Consider the following 19,409-nt stretch of genomic DNA (forward strand, 5'->3'; position numbering starts at 1 on the left):
AACATGACATCGTGACTCTAATACCCACTGCCCTGACTAATGTCGACCAGCATTTTATATGCCTTCTTTCGGTCACAAAGTGCTGGAGTAACTCAGCGGGTCAGGCAGCATCTCTGGAGAAAAGGAATAGGTGATGTTTTGGTAGACACAAAATGCTGGAGTAACTCAGCGGGTCGGGCAGCATCTCTGGAGAGAAGGAATGGATGACGTTTCGGGTCGGGACCCTTCTTCAGACTGCCTGTACACTGTGGACAGCTTGATTGTAATCATGTATAGTCTTTTGGCTGACTGCACGGCATGCAACAAAAGGCTTTCCATTGTACCTTTGGTACAGTTCACTGTACCTTCTGAGTGACAAAATGTTTACCAAGGTACTGTTCTGTGTGCGGTACCTCTTGTCAGATGGGAGCAGAGGGAAAGGGGAATGACTGTGAATGGCTTGGAAAATCATTTACCATTGGCCACCTGCATTATCAAGGACCAGTCTCACCCCGGTCACTCTCTCTCTTCTCCCCTCTCCTATCAGGCAAAAGGTACAGAAGTGTGAAAAAGCACACCTCCAGATTCAGGGACAGCTTCTTCCCAGCTGTTATCAGACAACTGAACCATCCTATCGCCAACCAGAGAGCGGTCCTGACTTCTCATCTACCCCATTGGAGACCCTCAGACTATCTTTAATCAGACTTTACTGGACTTTATCTTGTCACATCTTAATCGTTACATCCTTTACCCTGTATCTGAACACTGTGGACGGCTTGATTGTAATCATATATAGTCTCTTCGCTGACTGGAGAGCATGCAACGAAAAAGCTTTTTACCGTACCTAGACACACGTGACAATAATAAACAAAACTAAACGAAACCTCGTGTGATTCATGGAATGCAAAGACAGTCCATGCAGTCTCTATGTTATGAAGGCCATGTGTAAAGGCTGGGACATGGTGAGTGTCAGACAACGAGGCAGTCATGTTTCCATTTATTGAGCAACAGTGTAGGCCTTTATTTATCAACAGAGATGGAGATACACACTGGCCACAGGCCATCAGGACTGTCAACTTTTATAACTCCAGAGACTACATTTTTGTCTACACTATAGTAACTTATTAACTTTATTTATATGCTGTAACTGTAATTCTTTTTTGTGCACAATCCGCAGGCATTGACACTTTCATTTCACTGCACATCGTGTCTGTCTGTGTATGTGACAAATAAACTTGACTTGACTTGACTTGGAGTCTGGACTTGGCAACTTGAGATAGGGTTAGTCGATTCGAGATTTCTTTACTGAAAAAATTGTTAACTTTAGACGTTAGAAAAAGGCTCTTCGGCCCGCTGAGTCCGCGCCGACCAGCGATCACCCTGTACACTAACACTATCGTACACACTTGGGACAATTTACAGTTTGCAGAAGCCAATTAACCTACAAACCCGCACGTCTCTGGAGAGTGGGAGGAGACCGGGGCACGGCCCGTCGCTGCGCTCTGTCCACAACCTTATGCAAACCTTTGTGATCATTCTAAGAAACATCAATTGGTTTCTGGGCACCTTTAATCCCACTCCCCAACAGCCTGGCTGGGTCTCACATAATCAGTCAGCGGTGGCTGAATGTTTGCCCCGTGGGTGTCTGTATGTTGCCAGCATTCAATGTTGTAGAGTCACAGAGTCACACAGCACGGAAACAGACCATTTGGCCCAATTTGCCCATGCTGACCATGATGCCCCAATCTACACTAGACCCACCTGCCCATATTTGGCCCAAATCTCTCTAAACATTTCCTATCTCTGTACCAGTTCGAATTTCTTTTAAGTACCTGCCTCAACTACCTCCTCTGGCAGCTCGTTCCATGCACCCACTACCCTCTGAGTGAAAAGGTTTCCCTTCAGAATCCTATTAAATCTTTCCCCTTTCACCTTAAACCTATGTCCTCTGGTTCTTGATTCCCCAACTCTGAGTACCTAGGGTGCATTCACCCTAACTATTCCCCTCATGATTTTATACACCTCGATAAGATCACCCCTCAGCCTCCTGCGCTCCAAGGAATGAAGTCCTTGCCTGCCCAACCTCTCCTGGTATATCTCAGGCTCTCGAGTCCCCCCGGCGTCATTCTTGTAAATCTTCTCAGGGATTTTGTAAATCTCGTAAGTCTGCAAAAGTAAAATTAGGTGTGGGCTGCGATTTTGTGCGGGGAAAGATTCAGCGGAAGGTCAGTCAGAGTTTTGTTGGCGGAAACGCAGCACGATGGTTTTACTGCCTCCTGCTAGTTTGCATGAGCGAAGGCGCCTTTAGTTTCGAGTTGCCACTGCTGCACCAGGTCCGTGGGAGTCTTACCCTCCTAAGTAAAAGAAAGACAGACATGGTCAGCCCACGAGCAGTGTCCTCCACCACACAAGGGAGAGAGCATCTTACTGTGGCACCACTGGTCCAGCTGATCAAGACCTCGCTGTAAATCTTGATAACCCACTTTACACCAGCACACCAATGCCTCAATCTCCTCAGAAGGCTTAGGAAGTTCGGCACGTCCCCCATCAACTCTCACCAACTTCCACAGATGCGCTTTAGGAAGCATTTCTTCGGGATGCATCCCAGCTCCATCCAAGACCGCGAGAAGTTGCAGGGAATTGTAGACGCAGCCCAGACCATCATACAAACCAACCTCCCTTCCATTGACTCCATCGGCAAGGCCACCAGCATAATCAAGGACGAGTCGTCGCCACCCTGGCCTCTTCCTCCTCCTCCTCCTCCTCCTCCTCTCACCCATCAGGCAAAAGGTACAGAAGTGTGAGAATGCACACCTCAGGGACAGTTTCACCCCAGCTGTTGTCAGGGATCTGAACCATCCTATCACAACTAGAGAGTGGTCCTGACCTCCCATCTACCTCATTGAAGACCCTCGGACTATCTTTGATTGGAATATATTGGCTTTATCGTGCACTAAACGTTATTCACGTGATTTCCTTTATCCTGTATCTGCCCACTGTGGACGGCTCGATTGTAATCATGTATAGTCTTTCGGCTGGCTGGTCAGCACGCAACAAAAGCTTCTCACGGTACAATAAACTGAAACTCAAGCCCTTTGAAGCTTTCGGTAATTCTCCAGACACAGTCGTGGGGCTCTGAGACGTCTCAGGAATACTCACGTTGTTTTTGGTCCTCAAGTCAGCCCCTTGCAAAATGAGCAGTTTGGTTATCTTGTAACGGCTCAGTCGTACAGCGTCGTGCAGGGCAGAGTCACCCTCCTGGAGGACAAAGGCGAGACAGTCACAACATTCCCACTCACATCACAGAGTGTAGACCAGAGAGCAGTACAGCACAGGAACAGGCCCTTCAGCCCACAACGTCCCCGTTGTGCCCGTTACCCAAATTAAACTCATCTCCTCCGCCTGCACATGATCCATATCCCCCCATTCCCTGCATATCCACCTGTATATCCAAATGACTCTTAAATGCCTCTATCGTATCCGCCTCCACCACCACCCCTTGGCAGTGCGTTCCAGGCACCCACCACCCTCCGTGTAAAATACCTGGCCCCACACATCCCCTTTAAACTTCTGCCCCGCTCACCTTAACGCTATGTCCTCTAGTCTTTGATATTTTCACCTTGGAAAAAAGGTTCTGACTATCTTCCCCATCTATGCCTCGCATAGTTTTATAAACTTCAATCAGGTCAATCATCACCCTCTCTCCCCCTACCCTCCCCCCCTCCCCTCCCCCCTCCCCCCCTCCCCTCCCCCCTCCCCTACCCCCTCCCCTACCCCCTCCCCTACCCCCTCCCCCCTCCCCCCTCCCCTACCCTACCCCCTCCCTCCTCCCCCCCTCCCTCCCTCCCTCCCCTCCCCCCTCCCTTCCCCCTCCCCCCTCCCTTCCCCCTCCCTCCCCATCCCCCTCCCCTCCCCCTCCCCCTCCCCTCCCCCTCCCCCCTCCCCTCCCCCTCCCCCCTCCCCTCCCCCTCCCCCCTCCCTCCCCCCTCCCTCCTCCCCTCCCCCCTCCCCCTCTCCATTCCCCCTCCCTCCCTCCTCCCCTCCCCCTCCCCCTCTCCATTCCCCTCCCTCCCTCCTCCCTCCCCTTCCCCTCCCCCCCTTTCCCTTCCCCTCCCCTCCCCTTCCCCTCCCTTCCCCTCCCCCCCTTTCCCTTCCCCTCCCCCTTCCCCTCCCCCCTTTCCCTCCCTCTTCCCCTCCCCTTCCCCCTCCCCCTTTGCCTTCCCCGCCTACTCCATACCCCTCAACCCCCCTCATCCTTCCTCCTCCCCCTTCCTCCCCCCTCTCTCCACCCCCCCTCCCTCCCTCCCCTCGCTAGGGGATAGATTTAAACTTTAAAATGTGAATAACTTGAAAAATATAACACCGATTTCAATGAAACTTCTTCCATTAGCACCAAAGGGACGAAGGTGAGTAAGGTGGGCCTATAATTGTCGCGCTATCGTGTACCGTTTTGGCTGTAGTTCAGGAACAAACAAACAAACAAATGAGAGAGTTTTAGTATATAGATATCAGGTCTCCCCTCAAGCTAAAAAGTCTTGTAAACATCACTATTGTATCTGCCTCTACCACCGCCCCCGGCAGTGCGTTCCAGTCACCCTGCTTAGTGCAGCGCTGGGGAAAATAGTTGACCTTACCCGGTCCCTGGTGTTGATGTCAATGCCACAGGCGATGAGATACTCCACGCACTCCACGTGTCCAGTCCCGGGTAGCGACATGTAGTGGAGTGCTGAGCAACTGTAACCCAACAAATTCCCCATTACATTGGAGCAGCCCATTAAACATCCCACAGATTACATCCTCACCGCCCCCCCGCTGCAATCCAGCAGTTCATTCACCCGCAGAATAAAAGACACAAAGCGCTGGAGTAACTCAGTGGGTCGGGCAGCATCTCTGGGGAACATGGATAGGGTGATGTTTCGGGGTTAGGAGACTGAAGAGGGTCCTGAGCTGAAATGTTCACCTATCCATGTTCTCCAGAGATGCTGCCCGACCAGCTGAGTCACTCCAGCACTTTGTGTCCTTTTCCAAATGAGGCACATCATCATTTAGTCCTTTCTAAGCCTCTTGCCATCTTCCTTCATCCCAACCCAGTATCGCAGATAGACACAAAGTGCCAGAGTAACTCAGTGGGTCGGGGCAGCATCTCTGGGGAACATGGATAGGTGACGTTTCAGGACGGCACATTTCTTCAGACTGATTGAGGTGGAGGGAGGCGGGGGTGGGGGGGGGGATGAAAGATGGGGGGGGGGGAGCAAGGACAAAGCCTGGTGAGCGATAGGTGGATACACATCAGCCGGGGAGAGTTTGATTGACAGATGGTTGGATAAAGGCCAGAGATGAAAAGACAAAAAAGTACGAGATAGGGATTGAAGAGGCAGGAATTCTGAAGCAGAGGCAGGAATGTCAGTTGAAGAGAATGGGGAAGGGGGAAAATGTGTGCAAATCCAGGTGGGGAAAAGGATGGGTGGGGGGGGGGGGGGGGGAGGGGGGGGGGGGAAGAAGTGAAGTGGAAACATAGAAACATAGAAACAGGAAAACAGGTGCAGGAGGAGGCCATTTGGCCCTTCGAGCCAGCACCGCCATTCGTTGTGATCATGGCTGATCATCCCACAATCAGTAGCCTGTGCCTGCCTTCTCCCCATACCCCTTGATCCCACTAGCCCCTAGAGCTCTATCTAACTCTCTTTTAAATTCATAGGGGAATGTTTGTAGGTTAGTTACCTAACATTGGAGAATTCAATGGATTGTGAGCTACCCAAGCGGAATATGAGGTGCTGTTCCTCCAATTTGCGCTGGGGCCTCACTCTGATGGTGGAGGAGGCCCAGGACAGAAAGGTCAGTGTGGGAGTGGGAAGGGGAGTTAAAATGGTTGGGCACTGGGAGATCCAGCAGGGCTGCCCATTGCACACTGTGCCCATTGATGAAGAGCACTCCGAATGGTCCCATTCTCCCCAAACTCCCTCCACTTTCCCCATATCCGTGAATCTCCTCCTTCACCCTGACAAGACCCACAAAATTCCCTGCGTTTGCAAGTCACACAGGAGCTTCTGGTTCCATTGACATCTTCCTCAGTCAGTTTAGCTTAGATTGGTTTGTTTTCATTTAGTTTAGATTAGTATAATTTAGTTTAGTTTAGTTTAGTTTAGTTAGTTAGTTATTATTTTTGTTATTACACACCTCTGTAAGATCACCCCTCAGCCTCCTGCGCTCCAAGGAATAGAGTCCTACCCTGCCCAACCTCTCCCTGTAGCTCAGTGCCTTGAGTCCTGGCAACATCCCACCTCCCTCCCCATGACCCTCACCTTGTCATGTACGTTGACCGAGGCCCCTTTATCACGCAGGAGTTTCAGCACCTCCAGCCGCCCCCCCTCGACAGGCCCAGTGGACAGATGTACAGTCAAGCTGCAAGGAGAGATGACAGAGGGAGGGGAGTCAGAGACCGCTCTGGCAGCGCTCGGTGGGCTAGCCCCCCGGAGTGGGAGGCTGCCCCCGACACAACTCTGGATGAGAAGCAAAATGCTGAAATAAAACAGAGCATGCTGGAACAACTCAGCAGGTCAAGCAGCATCTGTGGAGAGAGAGAGAGAAAGGTAACGTTTCAGTTCTGGACCACGCTTCTGACAATGGGTCTCAGACCAGAGACTTTAAATCTGTTTCTCTCTCCACAGATGCTGCCTAACCTGCTGAGTGTTTCCAGCATGTTCTGTTTTTATTTCAATATTGTGTGTGTGTGTGTGTGCGTGAGTCAGTGTGTTTCTCGCGTGTGTGTGTGTCATTGTGAGTGTGTGTGTGTCATTGTGAGTGTGTGTGCCCAGTGTGAGTATGTGTTACTGTGTGTGTGCGTCTGTGTGTCTGAGTGCTGTGTGTGTCAGTGTGAGCGTGTATCAGTGAGCACGTGTCAGTGAGTGTGTAAGTGTGTGTGTAAATGTGTGTGTGTGTGAGTATATGTGTATGTGAGTATATGTGCATGTCAGTGTGTGTCCGTCCGTGTGTGTGTGCACATGCGTGCTGTGTGTGTCAGTGTGTTTGCGTGTGTATGTCGGTGTGTGTGTGTACATTTGTGTATGTGTGTGTGTTAGTGGGTGTGTTTGCGTGTGCGTGTGCGTGTCAGTGTGTATGTGTGTGAGTCAGTCTGTATGCGTGTCAGTGTGTGTGAGTCAGTGTGTGTGCGCGTTTCAGTGTGTGTGTGTCTGCGTGTGCTTGTCAGTGTGTGCATGTGTGTGCATGTGCGTGTATGTGTGTGTTAGTGTGTGTGTGTCGGTGTATGTGTGTGTGTACATGTGCATGTACGTGTGTGTGTGTGTGTGTGTCAGTGTGTATGTGAGTCAGTGTGTGTGAGTCAGTGTGTGTGAGTCAGTGTGTATGTGTGTCAGTGTGTGTGTGAGTCAGTGTGTGTGAGTCAGTGTGTGTGTGAGTCAGTGTGTGTGTGTGTTAGTGTGTGTGTGAGTCAGTGTGTGTGAGTCAGTGTGTGTGAGTGTCAGTGTGTGTGTGTGTCAGTGTGTGTGTGAGTCAGTGTGTGTGAGTCAGTGTGTGTGAGTGTCAGTGTGTGTGTGTGTCAGTGTGTGTGTGAATCAGTGTGTGTGTGAGTCAGTGTGTGTGTGGGTCAGTGTGTGTGTGTGTCAGTGTGTGTGAGTGTCAGTGTGTGTCTGAGTGTCAGTGTGTGTGAGTGTCAGTCTGTGTGAGTGTCGGTGTGTGTGTATGCGTGCGTGTCAGTGTGTCTGCATGTGTGTATGTATGACTGTATGTGTGTGTGTGTGGAGCTGGATCACCATTGAGCATGTCTTCTGTTCTCACGCCTCCGTTAGACAGAGTCTAGGGTGGAAGTGTCCAAAGGAATCATAAGAGATGGTTTCTGCATTGAGCTTGTGATTTGGAATTCCCAGCCCAAAGGGGCAGAAACAGATTTAACAGGGCAGTTCCTCAGAGTGTGTGATGGGACAGTGTAGAGGGAGCTTCACTCTGTATCTAACCCGTGCTGTCCCTGCCCTGGGAGTGTGTGATGGGACAGTGTAGAGGGAGCTTCACTCTGTATCTAACCCGTGCTGTCCCTGCCCTGGGAGTGTGTGATGGGACAGTGTAGAGGATGGAAGTTGAGGAACAAAACACTCACCCTGTCCTTGAAGTCAACAGTGGCTCCTGCATCCAGCAGTTTGATGAGTATTTCTGTGTGACCCTCCAGAGCTGCCCTGTGCAGGGCGGTCCGCTTAAACTAAATGATAAATTAAACATTGAATGCACAGTCACATGGTATTGGTGCAAATCGCATTGCATACAACATCAAGAATTTATCCCGGCTCCCCAACCTACCTCCTTGTGGCCTTTGCACTTGTTTGAATCTGCACTTTCTCTGTAACTATAACTCTATATTTTGCTAACTAACTCTTTCAGTTAGTTTAGAGGAACAGCATGGAAACAGGCCACGCTGACCACCGGGAGAATGCTGACCACCCGGTCCACACTGACAACACTGACCACCCAGTCCACACTGACCACGCTGACCACCGGGACCACCCAGTCCACGCTGACATCCCGGTCCACACTGACAACACTGACCACCGTGCCCACACTGACCACCCGGTCCACGCTGACCACCGGGTCCACACTGACCACTGGGTCCACACTGACCACTGGGTCCACACTGACCACTGTGACCACGCTGAGACTGGGTCCACACTGACCACTGGGTCCACGCTGACCACCGGGTCCACGCTGACCACTGTGACCACCGGGTCCACGCTGACCACCGGGTCCACACTGACCACCGGTCCACACTGCCCACACTGACCACCCGGTCCAGGCTGACCACCCGGTCCAGGCTGACCACCGGGCCCACACTGACCACCCGGTCCAGGCTGACCACCGGGTCCACACTGACCACCGGGTCCACGCTGACCACCGGTCACCCGTTCACACGCGTTCTATGTTATCCCACGTTCTCGTCCTCGTCCACTCCCGACACGATTACAGACGGCCTATTAACCTACATACCCACACGTCTATGGAACGTGGGAGGAAACCGGAGCACCCGGAGGAAACCCATGCGGTCACAGGGAGAGCGTGCAAACTCCACACACAGGCAGCACCCGAGGTCAGGATGGAACCTGGGTCTCTGGCGCTGTGAGGCAGCGGCTCGACCCGCTGCACCACCGTGTATGGTCATAGAGTCACAGCTGGTCCCACCTGCCCGCGTATGGCCCACTTCTCTCTAAACCCATCCTATCCATGTACCAAACACAGACACAAAATGCTGGAGCAACTCAACGGGTCGGGCAGCGTCTTTGGAGAGAAGGAATGGGTGGTTTAGGGTCGAGACCCTTCAGAGCTCAGTCTGAAGAAGGATCTCGACCCAAAACGTCACCTATTCCTTTTCTCCAGAGATGCTGCCTGACCCGCTGAGTTGCTCCAGCATTTTGTTTATCTTCGGTGTAAACCAGCATCTGCAGTTGTTTCCTACACCATCCATGTACCTGTCCAAATGCATTTCAAATGTTGTCAACATTGAGTCGAGCAAAACACAAAACGCTCGTGGATGAAATAGAGGCAGGATGGGACAGGGCACAGGGTTAATGAGGATGGAGATCGATCGACCAAAACACCCCCTTACCTCCACCACCCCCACCTCCACCCCCCCCCACCTCCACCCCCCGCCACCTCCACCCCCGCCACCTCCACCCCCCTACTTCCAGCCCCCCGCCACCTCCACCCCCCCACCTCCACTCCCCCCACTTCCACCCCCTCACCCCCCCATCCCCCCCACTTCCACCCCCTCCACTTCCATCCCCTCCACCTCCACCCCCCTACCTCCACCCCCCCTACCTCCACCCCCCTACCTCCACCCCCCTACCTCCACCCCCCTACCTCCACCCCCCCACTTCCACCCCCTCCACCCCCCCACCCCCCCACTTCCACCCCCCCACTTCCACCCCCCCACTTCCACCCCCTTCACTTCCACCCCCTCCACTTCCATCCCCTCCACCTTCACCCCCCCACCCCCACCCCCTCCACCCTCCCACCCCCCCCACCCCCCCCACTTCCACCCCCTCCACTTCCACCCCCCCACCTCCACCCCCTCCACCCTCCCACCCCCTCACCCCCTCCACTTCCACCCCCTCCACTTCCATCCCCTCCACCTCCACCCCCACACATCCACCCCCCACCTCCACCCCCCCCCACCTCCACCCCCCCCACCCCCCCTACCTCCACCCTCCCCATTTCCACCCCCTCCATTTCCCCCTTCCCCTCCCACCTCATCACAAGCATCAGCATCTCCACCGTCTGCCAAGAACTTCTCGACGGTTCTGATCTTTCCTCGAACCGCGGCAAGAAGAAACACTGGCACCTCGACCGGCCCCGGCTGGAGACACAGACCACAGATGCATTGAGGACTCGAGGGCCTGAGCCACTGGGAGCTTGAGCAAGCTAGGACTTTATTCCTTGGAGCGCAGGAGGATGAGGGGTGATCTTACACTTTGGTTCACTTTTCTTTAGACTTACAGCACAGAAAAATGGCCCTTCGGCAAGAAAGAGATTAGTTTCTTCAAGAACAGGAAGGCAGATTATTATCTGAATGGTGTTAGATTAGGAATAGGGAAGGTGCAATAAGACCTGGGTGTGCTTGTACATCAGTCACTGAAAGTAAGCATGCAGGTACAGCAGGCAGTGAAGAAAGCTAATGGCATGTTGGCCTTCATTGTGAGAGGATTTGAGTTTAGGAGCAAGGAGGTCCTATTGCAGTTGTGCAGGGCCCTGGTGAGACCGCACCTGGAGTATTGTGTGCAATTCTGGTCCAATTTGCGGAAGGACATTATTGCTATCGAGGGAGTGCAGCATAGGTTCACCATGTTAAATCCCAGGATGGTGGGACTGACATATGATGAAAGAATGGATCGACTGGGCTATGATAGAGGATCTTATAGAAACATATAACATTTTTAAAGGATTGGACAGGAAAAATGTTCCCGATGTTGGGGAATCCAGAACCAGGGGCCACAGTTTAAGAATAAGGAGTAGGCCATTTAGGACTGAGATGATGAAAAACTCTTTCACCCAGAGTTGTGAATCTGTGGAATTCTCTGCCGCAGAAGGCAGTGGAGGCCCATTCACTGAATGTTTTCAAGAGAGAGTTAGATTTAGCTCTTAGGGCTAAAGGAATCAAGGGATATGGCGGAAAAGCAGGAACAGGGTACTGATTTTGGATGATCAGCCATGATCATATTGAATGGCGGTGCTGGCTCGAAGGGCCGAATGGCCTACTCCTGCACCTATTTTCTATATTTTCTATGTTTCTATGTTTAGTTTTGTTTCGTTTTTTGTCACGTGTAACGTGTAGGTACGGTGAGAAGCGTTTTTGTTGCGTGCTAACCAGTCAGCGGAAAGACTACTCATGATTACAATCAAGCCCATCTGTAACGTCCTCTGTAAGACCCTGTTGTGGCTAGCACAATGAATATACGCCCGACATCTTGTAAGAAGATTTTATTACTGATCCTTCACCAGGAAACTTCTAGAAGGTCCCCTGACCTCAGTCACAAGGCACAAAGCCCATTGGCCCTAGAAGGTCCCCTGACCTCAGTCACAAGGCACAAAGCCCATTGGCCAGCTTCTGCTCTTGGCCACAAGGGGGCACTGGCATTTACATTACATATACATCACACCATCCACAGTGTACAGATGATACAGGATAATGGGAATAACATTCAGTACAAGATAGTCCAGTAAAGTCCGATTAAAGATAGCCCAAGGGTAAGTGGGAGGTCAGGACCTCTCTCTAGTTGGTGATAGGACGGTTCAGTTGCCTGATAACAGCTGGGAAAAAAAACCGTCCCTGAATCTGGAGGTGTGCGTTTTCACACTTCTGCACTTCTCTCCTGAGGGGAGAGGGGAGGTCAGTATGGGAATGGGAAGGGGAGTTGAGATAGTTAGCAAGCGGGAGATCCAGCAGGCTGCGGAGATTTATCTCGCGACGTACTTACAATTTCCTCGTCCTCTTTCTCCAGCTCAGGAGCTGGAACCTTCTTCCTCTCTTTCCTTTTCTTTCGAAGTTCTATCAGGTTTTGCATTCCGCCCAGACTGATGATTTCCTGGCGGAGATCCCGGGAAGTTCTCCTCACTCTCTCTTCACCCTGAGCGGTTCAGACAGCAACAGAAAGTTACTGGGACCAAGGACATTGACAGTGTTCCTTGTTTGTGCCTGGGGATGAGCAGGGTGGTGGTGGTGGGAGAGCGGAGGGAGGCTCTTTACAGGATGGATGGAGCGTGTCAGGGGCAGGGGGAGAGAGAGATAGGTTGGGTGAGCAACAAGAGAGAGGCAGAGCAGAGGGGGGGGGGGGGGAGACATGGAGCGAGAAACAGGGGGGGGGAGAAGAGGGCAGGCAATGAAAGAAGGGGGAGAGGGAGGTAAAGAGAGCGAGAGAGAGAGAATGAGACAAGTGGAAAGAGAGAGATGAGCTGTATCTCTCCCACACATTCTGACTCTCTCTCTCTCTTACTCACGCACACGTCCTCTCCCTCTGATGCTCAGACGTGTCTTTTTTTGTTTTTAGAGACACAGTATGGAAACAGGCCCTTCGGCCCAGCGAGTCCATGCCGACCATCATTCACCCATTCACACTAGTCCTATCTTATCCCAGTTTCGTATCCTACACACTGTGGGCAATCTTACAGAAGCCAATTAACCTGCAAACCTGCATGTCTTTGTGATGTGGGAGGAAACCGGAGCACCCGGAGAAAACCCACGCGGTCACAGGGAGAACGTGGAAACTCCACATGCAGACAGCACCCAAGGTCAGGATGGAACCCGGGTTTCTGGCAGCATGGAGCAGCGGCTCTATCCGCTGTGCCAGGTGTAGTGAGGCGCCCGGCGGGACGAGCGTAGGTGGGGCATCTTGGGCGTGCTGGGCCGAAGGGCCTGCTTGCGTGCTGTACTGCCCTGTGACTATGACATTGGGCTGTGGGGGGGGGGGGTTTGAGGTGCCCGTTCAACGTGGGAGGTGCCAACACAACAGGCGCCACAGTACTGGCCAAGGTCAATGAATAAATCTCCACGCTTTACTGCAGCTGCTGCACAAAGCTCACACCGCCACGGACGCCACAGAACCCTGGTCGGGGAGCAGGGGATGCCACCGTGCAATCTGCTTGCAGTTGCCAAGGTTACCCATTGATCTGCCCTGACATTGAGAGCGTGAAGGTGACTGAGGTAATGCTGAGCCCACAACACTTGGCACAGGTCCACAGGATGGTGCGACAGTGATCCACCCTTACATCAGGCATGGTCAGCTGACTCCTCCCTGGTCACACAGCGGATCATGACCCTCACTATGGCACGCCCTTCCTCTTAGACCCACACAGCGCACAAACAGGCCCTTCAGCCCAACTTGGCCAGTACTGTGGCACCTGTTGTGTTGGCACCTCTCACGTTGAACGGGCACCTCATACCCCACCCCCCACAGACCAACATGCCCCATCCATGCTAGTCCCATTTGCCCGCTTTTGGCCCATCTCCCTCTCACACCTACGGCGGACACAAAATGCCGGAGTAACTCAGCGGGCCAGGCAGCATCTCTGGAGAAAAGGAATCGATTGCGTTTCAGGTCGGAACCCCTCTTCAGACGGCAAGTCTTCAGTCTGAAGAAGGGTTGTGACCTGAGACGTCACCTATTCCTTTCCTCCAGAGATGCTGCCTGACCCGCTGAGTTACTCCAACATATTGCGTCTTTTTTCCCCCCCACTGTCTTGAGCTTGCTCTGGGATTCTCGTTTCCCAGAGACTGCCTCGGGTCAGTCGTTACCTTCACTGCCAGAACTCTGCCGCCTTTCGCTTCCTCGCGGTATTTCTCTTTCTCCAGGTCAGCCGCTTCCATTTCGGTGATGGCCATCTTGCATTCACGGGACCTCTGCTGGGAAGAGAGGGAGAAGCAGCATTTTACTAAGGAGTCTCCATATCTGAATCCTCTCTCTCTCTCTCTCTCTCTCTCTCTCTCTCTCTCTCTCACACACACACACACACACACACACACACACACACACACACACACACACACACACACACACACACACACACACACACACACACACACACAAACACACACACACACACACAGTTACACAGCAAGGAAACACAGCTGACACGAGTGTATAAAAGTATTAGAAATGTAGAAAGTAAATTCTACTGAAAGTAGAAAGTAAATTAGTCTGAAGAAGGGTCCCGTCCCGAAACGTCGCTCATCTTTTTTCTCCAGAGATGCTGCCTGACCCTTTGAGTTACTCCAGCACTTTGTGTCTATCTTTGGTATAAACCAGCATCTGCACTTCTTTGTTTCTGGAAAGTAAATAGTTTACATTTATATATAGATGTTTAGATACAGTTTGAATAGTGGGCAAATGGGACTAGCATGGATGGGGTTTAGTTTAGTTTTTTGTCACGTGTAGCAAGGCACAATTAAAAGCTTTTTTGTTGCATGCTATCCAGTCAGCGAAAAGACTGTACATGATTACAATCAAGCAGTCCACAGTGTGCAGTAGAGGATAAAGGGAATTGTGTATAGTGCAAGATAAAGTCTGATTACAGATAGTTTGAAGGTTTTCAATGAGGTAGATGGTAGCTCAGGACCACTCTCTAGTTGGTGATAAGATGATTCGGTTGCCTGATAACAGCTGGGAAGAAACCGTCCCTGAATCTGGAGGTGTGCGTTTTCACACTTCTGTACCTCTTGCCTGATGGGAGAGGGGAGAAGAGGGAGTGACCGGGGTTAGACTGGTCCTTGATTTTGCTGGTGTCTTTGCCGAGGCAGCATGAGGTGTAGATGGAGTCAATGGAATGGAGGTTGCTTTGCGTGGTGGTCTGGACTGCGCCGATGTCTTTTTTCCGAGACCTGCCTTTGATCTGATTCCTGCTATTGATTATTATTGGTTATTACTGTCACATATCTTTTCCCCAGGGTGGAGATGTAAAAGACTATAGGTAAAGGTATAGCTTCAAGGTGAAACATGGACAGGCGATGTTTCGGGTTGGGACCCTTCTTCACATCCTTCTTCGGGACTCGACCTGAAACTCATCGCCTAGCCACGTTCTCCAGAGATGCTGCCTCTCCCGTTGAGTTCACTCCAGCACTTTGCATCTTTATTTGTAAACCAGCACCTGCAGTTCCTTGCAGAAACAAAGAACTGCAGATGTGGTTTACACCAAAGTTTGGAAACAGGCCCTTCGGCCCAACTCATCCGTGCCGACCAAGATGCCCCATCTACACTAGACCCTCATGCCAGTGTTTGGCCCCCTATCCCTCCTCTCCATGTACCTGTCCAAGTGTATTTTTAAATGTTGTTATAGTACCTGCCTCAACAGTGCAGTTAAATTTGTATCATGGTTGGCAGTGACATCACGGGCCGAAGGGCCTGTTACTGTTCTGCACTGTTCCATGTTCTATGTTGCATTCTTATCCATGCTCTGGGCCAGTCAAACAGATTAACGGGCATCTAACACAAGCAGATGGCTCCAATGCTTGGCTCACAAAAGGCTAGTATTTTAAAAATATTTTTTATATTATAGTTTAGTTTAATTTAGTTTATTGTCACGATTACCGACGTGCAGTGAAAAGCTTTTTATTGCGTGCTATCCAGTCAGCGGAAAGACTATGCATGATTACAATCGAGCCGTCTGCAGTGTACAGATACGGCGTAAAGGGAATAACATTCAGCGCAAGATAGAGCCCAGTAAAGTCCAATTAAAGATAGTCCAAGGGTCTCTAATGGGCCAGATCTCTGGTAGCCTGATAACAGCTGGGAAGAAACTGTCCCTGAATCTGGAGGTGTGTGTTTTCCTACTTCTGTACCGCTTGCCTGATGGAAAAGGGGAGAGGAAGGACTGACCGGGTGAAATTGGTCCTTGATTATGCTGGTGGCTCATGGTATATTTTATAGGATTTTTCAAATAGTTCCCAGTCATTCCTTCTTCCCCCTGCTCCCATCAAGCAGGAGGTATCGCACATAGAACAGTACAGCACAGAAACAGGCCCTTTGGCCCACAATGTCTGTGCTGAACATGATCTCAAGACCAACTCTTAAGATGTGTGCATAAATTCATATTCCTCCATTCCCTGTCCAAATGTGTCTGATCAAATCTGCCTCCACCACCACCTCTGGCAGATCTGTGCCAGATGCTCGAAAGCGCGCACCACCAGACTCAGGAACAGCTCTTCCCGTCTGTTATCAGGCTTCTGAACAGTCCTTCCATTAGTTAGAGTACTGTCCGATTCACCTCTACCCCATTGCGGACATTGGACTTTGTCTCTGGAACTGATGCGCTACAATGCTGAGAACTATATTCTGCACTTTGTATCTTCCCCTTTGCTCTACCTGTTGTACTTGAGTTTGACTTGATTGTATTTATGTACGGTATTATCCGATCTGATTGGATAGCATGCAAAACAAAGCTTTTCACTGTACCACTGTACACGTGACAATAATAAACATGAACCTTAAATCGCCAGTAATTTGCCTGAACATTCCCCTGCCTTCTCCAAGTGGGGGAAGGTGTGGGAGCAGGAACGGTCGTGGTCTTTTACATCAGCAACACCGAGTGTAGATTATTGCCTGATTCGCTGAACACTAATGGGTTAACTTGGAACTGGTGTGAACGGGTGATTGATGGACGGCGTGGACTCATTGGGCCGAAGGGCCCGTTTCCACGCTGTATCTTTCAATCCAATTCAATCCCATTAACCTAGGAACCCGCACCTCTTTGGGATGTGGGAGGGTACCAGAGCACCCAGAAGAGACCCCGTGGTCACAGGGAGAACATGCGAACTCCACACAGACAGCGCCTGAGGTCAGGATCGAACCGGCGCTCCTGCTGATTTCTCCCAACACCCAGTAGCTGTTGCAGCTTGGAGCGAGAAAGGATTCCTCATAGAACTGTGCCGCGTGGAAACAGGCCATTCGGCCCATCTAGTCCATGGCGACCAAGTTGGCATTCTTAGCGAGTCCCTATTTGCATGCACTTGCCCCGCGTCCCTTCCAATATCTTTCCGAATTACTTTAAAAAGTCATAATTACATCGGTTTCTCTAGCTCCTATCGACTCCTTTAAGTCCAGGCTCAAAACCTGTTTCTACTCCCGAGCGTTTGAGGCCCTCTGAGGGGGTGCTGTGAACTGTTTATGTATGCGCTGTTATGTTTGTGTGCCACTGTATGTTCGTTTCATATCATATCATATCATATATATACAGCCGGAAACAGGCCTTTTCGGCCCTCCAAGTCCGTGCCGCCCAGTGATCCCCGTACATTAACACTATCCTACACCCACTAGGGACAATTTTTACATTTACCCAGTCAATTAACCTACATACCTGTACGTCTTTGGAGTGTGGGAGGAAACCGAAGATCTCGGAGAAAACCCACGCAGGTCACGGGGAGAACGTACAAACTCCTTACAGTGCAGCACCCGTAGTCAGGATCGAACCTGAGTCTCCGGCGCTGCATTCGCTGTAAAGCAGCAACTCTACCGCTGCGCCACCGTAGTACCTGAACTGATGTACAGCACTTTGGTCAACGTGAGTTGTTTTTAAATGTGCTATACAAATAAAATTGACTTGACTTGACTTGATCAAAGACAGGGGAATAAGGGTCAACACAGTCAACACAGGGAGAACGTGCAAACTCCACCACCGGCAGCAGTGGAGGTCGGGATCGAACCCTCGGGTTAGTCTCGGCGATTTACCTGCTCTGCCCGCTCCAGGCTCTCCTTCAGTTCCACCTGGTCGATCAACAAGCTGATCTCCACGTTCCCTTCCATGCTTCTCCCCCCCCCCTCTGTCCCTCCCTCCTACCCTTGGTCGACGAGTTGCAACCGGGCAGGAACCAAGTCCTCCTTTATAGCTGTGGGGAGAGGAAGGGCAGGGCTGGGGGGAGGGAGGGGCAGGGCAGGGAGGGAGGAAAGGATGGGAGGGAGGGAGGGGCAGGGAGGGAGGAAGGGATGGGAGGGAGGGAGGTAGCGAAGGAGCAGGGGAGGGATGGGAGGGACAGAGGGAGGAGAGCATGAGGGAGGTAGGAGGGGGACACGGTGCTCGACAAATGGGCTCTAAGAGTCAACTGTGCCCGGGAGATGGGGAGGGAGGGAGGGGGTGGAGTGACTTTGGGCTCAGGCACCAGTAACAGTTGGGATGGGGAGGGGAGGGACGGCTTTAGCAGCTCGGCAATGACGGTCAGGGAATGCTCGGACTTTTGAGGTCATTTGTCAAGCATGCTGCCATGGAGGGGTAGCGTGGGGAGGTACTGGAAGGACATATACACGCGCACAAACACAATGAGTCATTGTAAATCACAGAAGATGCCCGGAGTGGGAGATGACACAAGGGCAGTGGCATGCGGGAATGCAAAGGATTGGTGCCCAGTTATCGGAGAGGGAGGGGGAATGCGGAGATTATACATTAATTTCCACGAATCACAGCACGTGAAGTGGTCAGCTCTGATCCTTTGGCAGCAGCCCGCCTGTCCAGCCTGGAAAATAATACACATAGACCATAGGCCATAGAACAGTACAGCACAGGCCCTTCGGCCCACAATGTCCGTGCAAGAACATGATGCCAAGACCAACTCTTATCTAATAACAAGTGACTTCAGATGCTGGTTTATACCAAAGAAACAATGGTGCAGTGGTAGAGTTGGGTTCGATCCTGACTACGGGTGCTGTCTGTACGGATTTTGTATGTTCTGTCGGTGACCGCGTGGGTTTTCACCGGGTGCTCCAGTTTTCTCCCACACACCAAAGAGGTGCAGGTTTGTAGGTTAATTGGCTTTGGTAAAATTGTAAAAATTGTATATTATTCCTAGTGTGTATGATAGTACTAGTGTACAGGGTGATCGCTGATTGGCCTGGACTCGGTGTGCCAAAGGACCTGTTTCCACCTTGTATCTCTAAAGTAAAGTAAGGTGCTGGAGTAACTCAACGGGTCGGGCAGCATCTCTGGGGAACATGGAGACAAATCTCCTCTGGTTGACAAATCGGCTCATGACTCTTCTTCAGATTCCTCTTATCTACTTTATCTAACCACGTAGGTATTTATTTCACAAAATGCTGGAGTAACTCAGCAGGTCAGGCAGCATCTCAGGAGAGAAGGAATGGGTGACGTTTCGGGTCGAGACCCTTCTTCAGTCTGAAGAAGGTGCTGCCTGACCTGCTGAGTTACTCCAGCATTTTGTGAAATAAATACCTTCGATTTGTACCAGCATCTGCAGTTATTTTCTTACATTATCTAACCACGTGCTTATCCAAAAGCCTCTTAAATGCCACTATCGTATCTGCCTCTACCGCCATCCCTGGCAGCGCGTTCCAGGCACCCACCACCCTCAATGTAAAAAAAACTTTCCCCACACATCTCCCTTAAGCTTTGCCCCTTTAACAAAGCTATGCTCTCTAGTAGTTAGTTTTTGATTAGTT

The 19,409-nt window shown here is 51.3% G+C and overlaps 1 pseudogene across 1 annotated transcript; it reads right to left on the bottom strand.

Moving 5' to 3' along the window:
• Positions 1–979: 979 nt before the first annotated feature.
• On the bottom strand, positions 980–17,989 carry LOC144600911 (uncharacterized; annotated as a pseudogene). The gene is made up of 9 exons (XR_013548197.1): positions 17,691–17,989; positions 13,766–13,873; positions 11,952–12,101; positions 10,226–10,333; positions 8,090–8,188; positions 6,282–6,381; positions 4,614–4,713; positions 3,139–3,237; positions 980–2,333 (listed from the first exon to the last, which is right to left on the bottom strand). The product of XR_013548197.1 is annotated as an uncharacterized LOC144600911 (transcript).
• Positions 17,990–19,409: the final 1,420 nt, after the last annotated feature.

This window comes from Rhinoraja longicauda, chromosome 16 (assembly GCF_053455715.1).
Source record: "Rhinoraja longicauda isolate Sanriku21f chromosome 16, sRhiLon1.1, whole genome shotgun sequence".
NCBI classification, from domain to species: domain Eukaryota; kingdom Metazoa; phylum Chordata; class Chondrichthyes; order Rajiformes; family Arhynchobatidae; genus Rhinoraja; species Rhinoraja longicauda.